Source organism: Euleptes europaea, chromosome 1 (assembly GCF_029931775.1).
Source record: "Euleptes europaea isolate rEulEur1 chromosome 1, rEulEur1.hap1, whole genome shotgun sequence".
Taxonomy (NCBI): Eukaryota; Metazoa; Chordata; class Lepidosauria; order Squamata; family Sphaerodactylidae; genus Euleptes; species Euleptes europaea.
In genome coordinates, this window is record NC_079312.1 from 162,933,579 (window position 1) to 162,942,017 (window position 8,439).

Sequence of the window (8,439 nt, forward strand, 5' to 3'; positions counted from 1 at the left end):
AAGGGACCAAGGACCAGGGGCCAAACGTGAGAGGGGGAATGTTCTCGCCATCGATTTGGTTCAAGCGAACATTCTCCCACCTGCTGCCCCCTTCTCAATCAGCCTTTCTCAGTATCTCAGCGCGCCGGGTTTACCGAACACGATAAAGCTGCGGGAACGCTGGACGTGATCGGCTTTCTCTCTCAAGGTCTCCCATCTTCCTGGCGCAAAGGCTTGGAGGGGGAGATCCCCGCTGCATTCCGTCGCTCCCCGGGGAGGGGAAATGAGGCAGTGGCCAGGAGGGGGACCAGTTAAAATTCTGAGCCAAGCCCCCTGCCCTTGAAGCTCTTGCTTCCCATCCCGCATCCGCAGTTGAGTTAGCTTTTCTACAATGCAAGGAGGAGAAGCTATTGTGACCTTATCAGCGGGCTTTGCAGGGTGAGGGAGGAACGTTTGGAGAATCCTTTTTTCCCCAGCACTGGCCTCCTGCTCTTCTAGGGAAGTAGAACAAGCCTTCACATCTGCTCCTGGAGGGTTGTTGTGATTATTATTATTATTTTTAAATCACAAGGGGTTCCTGTTGGGGGACGGTGCTCCTAATTCCCTGTTTCGTGAGGCGTTTTTATTTGACCAAAATTTTGCGCGGCTGTAGCACAGGTCAAGAAAAGACACTCCGCGGTTACCCGGGGACAACTGGGGCTTTGGGTGTTCTAAGCCAAGACCAAACGTGGGTTGTTCCAGATTCATTCTCTTACTTATCCTTCAGGCATACTAAGAACAACCATCTTGACCACCACACCTGCTCCCGATTCAAACTGCACTGAAGCCCGTTCCTTCCTCCAGCTCTTCTCAGGCTCCTGGACCTGATTCTTGCACTGAAATATATATATATATATATATATATGTATACGTGATTCCCAAAGGTTCCAGGGTGCCTCTTCCCGCCTCCTTGTTCTTCAGAACGCCACTCCCTTCTCTAGCAGTTTAAAGAGGCAGCTAAAAGCTGAAGGAACATGTTCCTCTGCTGGCCCATGAGGGGGGTATCCCCCTACGCACACACACACCCCACATAGCGAGGGAAACCCCGAGCGACTCTGATACATTAATAGGGCACACCCAGCCGAAGCTAGGAGCGGAGCCGTTGAGGAGTCCTTACACAACACCAAAGGCCCTGGCTTTGAAAACAAGACTCCTTTTTCTAGGGTTCCTTTGTGTAAAAAAAAAACAAAAAAACCTGCCCCTTTCTGACTACTGTTTCTTCCTTTGTTTTTAATTTACCGCTTCATTTTGAAAGCTGGACAAAGGGAAAACCTCCTTTCTCCCCCCCTTTCCGGCTTGGCAGCTCTCCTGGCGCAAGTGTTTACAGGCCTCCTGTCCCTTGCTGTGACAGAGGCTGTCCCGTGGTTGTGAGTGATGTGGTCTCAGGCTTTATTTCCAATCTGCGATCAGGGTAAATGCAATGAACTCCCCCTCCCCTCCCTGGGGTATGAGTGGGGTATGAGCAGGCGGCCCCAAGCAGCCACCGGAATGGCTGGGCCGGCCCGTAGTTCTCACGTCTAATCCAGCCTGCCTTTTATTTCCCTCCCTCCTCGGGGCTCTGGTGTTTATACCCACTGGAGCTTAACTTGTGGTCCAGAGGCACAAGCCCACCCAGGCCATGTCACCCCCCACCCCCGTCCCCTTCCCCTCCGCCCTTCGGAACCTGAACAAGCTCATGAATGTATTGGCAATGGTGTTGCACGAGACCTACCCCCCCATTCTAGCCTCCAGGTGGAGTAGGGCCCGATGACGGGGTACGGCAGGGAGCAGAGAGGGGGGCTGCCCCGCACCCTGACCTCAGAGCTCTTCTCCCCGCCTTTGGGCCGCACTGCCTTGAAGACTAGTGCCTGGGGCTTGCGGGACGGAAAGGGGGTGTCGGGTCTCGAAGACTGAATGTAATTTACACTGTTTGGGACCGGCAGTTTGGCACAAGTTTCTGGGGGGGGGGCTTGGGAGAACCTCTTGCGCGAGCCCCAGAAGTGGAGTGGAAACGGGATGTCACACCTCCCAAGAACGGCGGGGTGCGTGGGGGGGGGATGCGGAGGTGTGCCAGAGCTGACCTCACCGGCCCTGTGCAGCCGTTGTAATCTCTTGGATTGTAATTTGTAAGTATGTGACAATGTAAGAAGATGTAATAACAATGACTGGTTATTCCTTCTTGTGACTGTTGTCTGGTTGTGCTTTCCCGTCGGGCAGCTCCCAGGGAGGGACTGGAGCGACTCAGTTGTCTTTATCCATGAACAACACGGGAAGAAAGGCACAGACATTGCAATGGGTTCCAGGGAGGACAATGAAGATGGTCAAGTTATCTGGAAAACAAGTCCCTACGAGGAAAGGTTAAAGGAGGTGGGTGCATCTCGCCTGGAGAAGACGGGAGACCACACGTTGCTGAATCCTGTGCTATTGTTATGCGATACTAATCAGGTACAGCAGGCTTATCCACATAGCAGTTGTTTAACCTGGATCTGCCTCTTCTGAAATATCCAGCGATATGCGTATGCAGCCCAGTTCGCACATTTCAGATAGCTGAAGGGCTTTCCTATGAAAGAGGGCACAGGCTAGGCCTCTGCTACCGCAGACGGCAACACAAGATACAGTAGGCTTAAGTTACAAAAGAGTCATTTTGGGCTGGACATTACAAGAAAGGGACTGTTTTCACAATGAGGTTTGGCTCTGCCTTAGCTTGTTTTCAGCAGTGCTCTTTTTGTGAGCACCTAATATGCCATTGTCCTCTAGAAGGGAAACATTTCCCCTTATAACTCCACAACAGAATAGTCTTTTAAAAAATGAGAGAACTAGTACATTGTTACAACAGCCTATTATAATATTACAGTGGTTACTGCTTTTAAAAAAAAAAAAACCTGGCACAGGAGAAAGTGGCAGCCACCAAAGGTGAGGTTAGGAAAATGAAGGGAATCGTGAATGCTCCATCGCGACTGACCGCCTCTGTATTTTGCAGCAGCCCTGTGGAGAATTGTCTCCCTGTGGAAGCAGCTAGGTGATGGTGAGCTTTCCCATGCTGGAGGCCTTCACCCAGAGACCGGACCTCCATCTGTCAGGAATGCCTGTACATTTGGTTTCACAGCACTGATCCCTTTGGGGAGAGGCCGTGGCTCAGTGGTAGAGCACCTGCTTGGCATGCAGAAGGTCTCAGGTTCAATCACTGGGATCTCCAGTTAAAAGGGTCAGGCAGGAGGTGATGTGAAAGACCTCTCCCGGAGACCCTGGAAAGCTGCTGCCAATCTGAGCAGACAATGCAACTATTGATCTGAGTGGCCCGATAGTCTGATTCAGTATAAGGCAGCTTCTTGTGTGTTCCTGGTGAGGAGAGAGCTTATATAGTGTGTGTGGAAAAATAGATCATGGCCAGGTGCATTTAGAAAAAAAAATGGGATTTGGAAATGGGGTGCCTGAATTTTCAGGTATCCCTAGACTGGTTTGGGTTAATTTTCAGATGCATGTTGTTTCCTATGGGGTAATGAGGAATCTTTCTGGAGAAGGTGTGTTTTAGACCAAATGGGCACCAAATTTGCAGGGAACCACAACCCCCTCCTCCCTTAATGGCCTTTCCCAAACTTCAAGGGGGAATAGGACAAAGGGGTCTGACTTTACAAACCCTTGAAGCAAGGTACCCCCCCCCCAGCCATCCTAGTCTGTTGTTTCATAGGGAGGGGGGTCTTTCCAGGGATCTAGAGCAGGTATTTGTAGAGAAACAGCACCAAATTGCAGGGTACCAAGTCTTCTCTCGAAAAGACCCCTCCCTCCAAGGTTTAAATGGGATTGGACAAAAGGGTCCAATTTTATAGACCCAGAACAAGGCGTCCTCCATCACCCTGTTCACTCCAGACCCCCAGAAAGATCCCTTTAAAAAAAAAAAAAAAGAGCAGAGACCAGGATGGCTGGGGGTAGCTTGCTTCAAGGGTTTATAAAGTCCCTTTTTCCAATCTCATTCAACCATGGGGGTCTTTAGCAGAGAGCAGTCTTGGTTCCCTGAAAATGTAGTGCCATTTGTTCTTTAAAAAACACACATGAAGCTGCCTTATACTGAATCAGACCCTTGGCTCTCCAGGGTCTCAGGCAGAGGTCTTTCACATCACCTACTTGCCCAGTCATTTAACTGGAGATGCCAGGGATTGAACCTGGGACCTTCTGCATGCCAAGCAGATGGTCTACCACTGAGCCACGGCCCCTCCCCTTATTTATTTGTTTTCCCCCCCATAATTCCAGAACATTCCATAATAAGTACATTTTGGATATATTTTCTTGGGGAAGTTCTGTGCACAAATTCCTCATCACCATGGGAAAGGTGTGGGGGGGTGTTCTCATGGTGATGAACTAGGACCTAATGGAACAGAGAACAGAACATCCAGGAGAAGAGTTGGTTTTTATATGCCGACTTTCTCTACCACTTAAGGAAGAATCAAACCCGCTTGCAATCACCTTCGCTTCCCCTCTCCACATCACAAACCCTGTGAGGTAGGTGGGGCTGAGAGAGCTCTAAGAGAATAACCCAAGGTCAACCAGATGACTTCATGAGTAGGAGTAGGGAAACCAACCCAGTTCACCACATTAGCATCCTCCTCTCATGTGGAGGGAGTGGGGAATCAAACCCGGTTCTCCAGATTAGAGTCCATTGCTCCAAACCACTGCTGTTAACCAATACACCACGCTGGGGATAGGGAATTAAAGCACTCCTCCTTTGGTTCAGGTTTCTTGTATAAAGAGGGACCACAAGCAGATCTTCTAAGGGCCCCTCAAACCCACGAAATTGGGGGTGGTGGTTAGTGATTGAGGGCCAACCACAACTGACACAAGCCAAGAGGGAGAAAATGATTCTTAATTTATGTGTGTGTGGATTAATAATGAGTGAAATAGAAGAAATGGGAACAATTGTTCTGCAAGAATTGGTGTTATCTTCCTCAGCGCCTGTCAGCAAACATGGAGCACTGTGTACTTTTCAGTCCCGCTTACTTCAATCAGAGAGAGCGAAAAACGGAGAGAGCTAAGAATGCACTTCAGGCTCTCCCTCTGAAATCAGTGGCTCATAAAAGCACTTTAAACCAACCAACACAAACAGCTGTGCCAGGAGGGAAGGCACCACCAGCTGCGAGTACCCCATAACCACAAGTGCCTTTCACAGCAGGGGTTGACTGCAGAAAGCTCACTTTAGCATTCGATACAAAACAAGGGGGGGTGAAACACTTTCTGCAATCACAGCTACTGTGCATGCCCTACACTAAAAATCATTCAAATTGCACAGCAAGGAGCAAAGTATGCCAGCAGGTGAGGTGGTGTGTATGTTTTTTGTTTGTACGGTTTTTTTGCAGAAGTAACCCTTTATGGGAAGCTTCCTACCATAGTTTAAGGCATCTTAGTGTGTGGGGAGGAATGCACATACTTTTTCTGCTGCTCGGTTGGCAATCTTACCTATGTGTGTGTTAAGTGCCGTCAAGTCTCTTCTGATTCATGGTGACCCTATGAATCATGCGTCCTCCAAAATATCCTGTCTTTAACTGCCTTGTTCAGGTCTTGCAAATTGAGGGCTGTAGCTTCCTTTATAGAGTCAATCCATCTCTTCTTGGGCCTTCCTCTTTTCCTGCTGCCCTCAACTTTTCCTAGCATGATTGTCTTTTCCAGTGACTCTTGCCTTCTCATAATGTGACCAAAGTATGATAGCCTCAGTTTAGTCAATTTAGCTTCTAGGATCAGTACAGGCTTGATTTGATCTATAACCCACTGATTTGTTTTTTTGGCAGTCCAGGGTATCCATAACACTCTCCTCCAACACCACATTTCAAGGGAATCTACTTTCTTCCTATCAGCTTTCTTCATTGTCCAGCTTTCACACCCATATATAATAACAGGGAATACGATGGCATGAATTAACTTGATCTTGGTGGCCAGTGACACATCCTTACACTTCAAAACCTTTTCTAGCTCCTTCATGGCTGTCCTTCCCAGTCTCAATCTCCTGATTACTTGGCTGCAGTCTCCCTTTTGGTCGATGATGGAGCCAAGGAACAGAAAGTCTTGAACAATTTCAATTTCCTCATTGTCAACCTTAATCTTTTCCTATACAGGGTGAAAAATAATGGTAGCTGGTCTTGCTAAGACAGCTGTTGTGGAGCTAGCTTAAAACCAAACCTCACAAGGCCTATGGGGCTGCAGTGTGCATGGGAGATCCTGCTCCATCAAATCTGAGTTGTTAGAACCCCCCCCCCAGGTTCAATCGCTTCTGGTTCTTGATGGTAGAGTCCAGCTGCTGCAGTGGGCAGAACATCCAATTAAGACTAGAGAGCCTCTGGGTCAAATGCCCACAGCACCTTGAAACTCACGCCAGCGACTTTCTCTTGGCTTAACATAACCTCACAGGGTTGTTGGGAAGACAAAAACGGAGCAGGGAGGGCTGTGCCTACACTGCCCTGCACTCCTGGGGAAGAAGGTTGAGAAGCACCCAACATTTCCTCTTCAAAGACAACAGGTATCTCTAGGATGAAAGCTTGTAGGTGGTTGAACTCCCAATTAAGGCCACACACCAAAAACCGAAACATATCTATCTCGTTGATTCCGAGCGGGGACATTAAGCATCTGCATTACCTCCTCCTCTTGTTGGAATCAATGGCCCTTCAAAGCACTTAAAAAATGGATTGGACTGTTAAATCTACCCAGTGTTATTCACAGCAAGATGCAGGCTTACTCCATTCTAAGGCTAAAAGCATTGGGCAGAGACTGCAGCAATTCCGCATAGGGTTGTAACGGGTAAGCCTTTCTTTATCTTCACAAAGGTCACTTCTGCCAGGGCAAGATTTCCACTTCCCGCTGCAGAGTCACCATGTTGACCCCATGAAGCTGCCTTATACTGAATCAGACCCTCGGTCCATCAAAGTCAGTATTGTCTACTCAGACCGGCAGCAGCTCTCAGGCAGAGAGGTCTTTCGCATCACCTACTTGCCTAGTCCCTTTAACTGGAGATGCCGGGGATTGAACCTGGGACCTTCTGCATGCCAAGCAGATGCTCTAGCGCTGAGCTATGGCCCTTCCCCATATTGCACTCAAGTCAACACCATTCCCAAGGATCCAACAACCCCCAGGAGACGTATTTCAGGGAGCAAGGCAGGAACGGTCCATTCTAGGAGTGCAGCACCACTCACAGTGGTCAGGAGCCAGCCCTTTATTTTAGGAATTGAACTGTCAATTCAGAACATGCGTGTACAAAATGCAGTGCCAACTACAACCTCCTTAAGGATTCTGCTAGAGCTGTACATGAAGTTAGCCTAGCTGCAGTCTGGAGAGAAAGGAAATTAATTTGTGCAGCTCCTCATAGAAGATACATAGCATTTATTTTTTTACTGAAAATACAAAGTCTCTCCCCCCCACCCATCCTTCTAAAATAAATGCTAACCAGCTGAACCAGCCACAAGGTTTCTCAGCTTAAGACTCACGGCCTAACATTTCCACTGATTGAAAGGAGGCAAATTTCACCGATTCTCACTTCTGCAGACCTCCAATCCCCCCTCATGTCATGCTTGGGGGTCCCTCTTATCCCAGGAGCAGCATTTCCACAGGATATTTCAGGGTGCGGGAGAAAGAAGAGGCAGAATCATGATCTGCTGATGGAAGCCTTTTCATTAGTGGTCATTTGCAATGGGACCAATGGGACCATAGTTGTTCATAAGTTTCCCCACTACCAACACAACTTTCCTTCTCTGGAGCTTGTTCCTGAAAACCCAAAAGCAGATAACCATGTATTTAGAAGGAACTTTTTACCAACACACCACAGAAAGGGGTTAAAGCTACCTTGGACAGCCTGCCTATGATGATCCCCATTCTGTGGACAAGAATTCCCATCCCTCTCCCGCCGCCCCAGCATGATAAGAAAGAGTTGTCCCATTGCAAAACTCATTTGTTTCTACTGGCTCATTCTAAAGATATTCCCAGTTAGCTGCTCTTTGTTATGCTTTACTGTCAAAGATCACAAAACCAACACTCAGGAAGTAAGCACGAGATTACTTCCCCTTGCAGATACGGATATCCGTTCCTTCTGTGGCTAGAGAGAAGTTGAGAACAGTCATCTCTGGAGTCATTTTATTCCAGAGACAAAAGATAAGACAGATACAGGTGCACTTTTCTTGGTTTCTCAAAGTTAAAACGCTCAACGGGGTCATCCTTCAGGAGCAACAGCAACCCCAGAACAATCTTGAAAATTTTGTGTTGAGGTGATCAGGAGAAAAGCCAAGAAGAACCCGGTCCAACGTGGAAGAGACATGGTCCCACACAACCAAGCAGAAGAAACGCTATACGCTCCGTGGCACCACCTCCCATTTGGCCAAGGGCTACTGCAGTCTTTTTCCTTCTATGAAACTATGGCACCATCGTGAGCAGCCCTACGGCCATTCAATGGAAGGAACTGGCTTGCTAGGG